Source organism: Topomyia yanbarensis, chromosome 3 (genome assembly GCF_030247195.1).
Source record: "Topomyia yanbarensis strain Yona2022 chromosome 3, ASM3024719v1, whole genome shotgun sequence".
NCBI classification, from domain to species: domain Eukaryota; kingdom Metazoa; phylum Arthropoda; class Insecta; order Diptera; family Culicidae; genus Topomyia; species Topomyia yanbarensis.
Window position 1 is genome coordinate 25146448 of NC_080672.1, and position 3144 is coordinate 25149591.

Here is a 3144-nt window from a genome sequence, read left to right on the forward strand (position 1 = left end):
GTCACTAAATATACAACAGTCGGAGTAGGCCGAAGATTCATGTAACTTGGTGCGAATGTGTGTGCCCACCGTCTGCAGAGACTTTTTGAACTATATTTTTTTCGCAAGTTCGGCATTGTGTAACAAGTGTTTCCAAGCGTTTCTAATAATCATAGTTCCAGACAGAAAGGTGATGAAACTGAAAACAAACTGCTGTAAAATGTAATTACTGACATGATTTTATGGGTCGTCTTTTTATCTCGTTTATTAGTTTCTCAGTCAGTCATAAAATTTATAAATGCGAGTAAAATTTGCGAAGATTTCTGTTGGTTACCAATTGAAGCCGATGAAAGCTGTATTCAATGGAGCATGTCAGCTAAGTGATCGTGAAAGGAAGCTTTTTGTCCCCAATCAAAACAAGAGCCGTGAACACAGAACAGGGACCGCTCAGCTTGAAGAGGTTTCCAACGATTGACAAATCAAAAACTTGACCAGACAGATTATTGGTGAGGTTACATGTAGGCTCTTATAAGCTCATGCTTTAAAATAAAGCATGAACTTTCTCTGTTGCAAAGGCTTTTCGCTCTTCGCTTTGCACGATTTGCTGATATTCTGCAGGGGGTAATCGAGGTAAGATGGACTAGAAAAAGTGTTAAGAGTCAAATGAGTACAATGTGATGTGAGTGAAAAGTGCAAAGTAAAGAATGGCTGAGTAATGAAAAGTATAAAAAAGTAAAGTGCAACTGAGCAATGACCAATTTATAAGTTACAGTACTTAGTTAACCCCGGCGTCCTCTCCGACAAAGTAAACTGCATACCAGACTCCAAAGCGGAACGTAATGTTATTTACTTTTGACCATCTAAATCATCCAACCAACATGTTATGTGTCACTTAACGTATCACCTGTTTTATGACCAAACGAGGGGATAATCTATTCACTGAGCAGACAACAACAGCAGAGCCTGCTGAGACGTTACACACGTTACCGCTTGCAGGCAGCAATAATTTGGAAAGGATTTGTTGCTAAGTCCATCAAGTGTCTGTTTTATCAGCTGTGCCGCTTAGGTATGTACGCTGAACCGAAACTAAGCCTGGTAATCATTTCACTTTTTCTTTTGTCAACAGTCAGACATTTAAAATTCTACCGACCCACGCAGTAATTTGACCGGAAAATCATCAAGCCAACTGACATGGTAGCTCGGGAGCTCAACAATGCGGAAAGTTTGTTTTTATTATTACATTGCGGCTGTACATAAGCAGCTGATACAGGCTCATGTCAGTTTGCAGGAGTGAAAATCGCCAACGTACGTCGTCCATGATAAATAAGTTGGTATGTTATTGGAATTGATGAGGATCATATGTGAAGTGAATGTCATTAATTGGCGTTATTTATTTATAATTTTCGATCGTGACTTGAGACCCCCATGTCGGATGCACTCTGAAGTTTCGGAGCTTTCAGGGATAATGCCGAACTATCATAACTCTGGAAGCCCAAGGGTGCATATACCTATAGTTTGTCGAGTACCTATGAAAAATGCCAGTTGGTGTTGGGCTGACGATCCTCGGCTACCATAGTCGACTATCTATTGTCGATTACAAGCCGAAGGAGTTGGCGCAAACACGAAGGTAGAGTGTTTAAGCAATGATTAGATTCTAGACTGAAGAACTCATATCATCCGCGATGTCTTAGCATTTCTAGATTTCATAACACATTATGAGGAATAGTAAAGTGGTGGCTTTGATTTACTACACGCTTAGTTGATATAATCCATGTTTAAGCAGACTTTTAACACGCCTTTCAAGAAAAAGTTCTAAAATATTTGTTACCGCCACTCAGTTTCACACCTATAAGTTGTCAATTTGTCGAAAATAATCAATAAAAAGCAATAAAGTCGAATTATGTTGACTGAGCACTCATCTAAAAAAACTGGTCAGGAACCAGTAACAGTGAAGTAAATATTTTCCCATGTCGGTTCGATAGAGAAAAAAACACAAATTTTAGCCTTTCTACTCGTTTAGAAACCCGGATTTGAAAGTCGTTTCTTTGTACCAGCAAGAATCTACTAGAAACACTACCCAGCGGCTTAAACGAAAAAAAGTCTGGGCGAGTCTATTGCCAGTCACTATTCGTTGGCAATTCATGTTGAAACCGTGCGGAAGCTGATTGAACACTGTTAACCAACTTCCTCCGCGGGGCAGATAAGAACGACATTGGTATTTTAGCATAAGCAAACAATTTGACAAATTGTTATGGTTCGGCAATCAAATGGTTTAACGAATCACTCGAAAATTGCTACCATTCAAGTTTGATCAATGAAACCTACCGGTGGCGCTCTTGACATGGTCTAAGAGTGGCCGCAGGGTGCTGGTAGGTACTACATCAAGTGAATGGATTGTGGGTCGCTTACTGTTACGAACACAAAAAACCTTTTTAATAATTTCATGTTGCACACGCCTAAGCGAGGAACTCCGCATGGCCATAGCACAGTATCACAGGTGCGTAAATATGAACAAGTTCTTTCCATCTACGATGCACCGTGATCCGAATTTGCATTCAACCGATCACGGTACGGTCCAACGAGGATACCGAACAGCAAGACAAGGTCAATGGCGCCCTTGTACGCAATGTTGTTCATGTTTCAATTATTTTATTGGTTGCATTGTGGGGTATTCGAACAAATCGGTTCGCGCGAGCGAGTGAATGCTATCAATATCAGTCCGAAAAGAGCCGATTGACTAACGCATGTTCACACGTGTTTACAAATGATTGTATCGATCGGCTTCTCGATGCTAAATGATGATGGACACCTATCAACACGCTCGGGGCATACTCTTGAGCTTCCTTGTGCTTTTGCTGGATCTTGAGTTTGGTAAGTTAAAACTGTTGTAAAGTACTTACTAGCACTAGTTCAGTTTTGATTTGAAATGAACAACATTGTTATTATGTAGCAATTTGACATTGAAACTATCGTCCGGTATTGTTTAAATCCAGTGGAGTAAGAATACGATTTACGTCGGCCGCGACTTGTCTGTTGTCCAGCGTTGATAATGCGTTGATTTCAAACATCATCTTTTCGACGCAAGTCTGTTGAATCGTCAATCATTACGTTGAATTTAATGGGTGTAATGGCAAGAGTGATCACTGCTCTGGTCAGAATCATGCC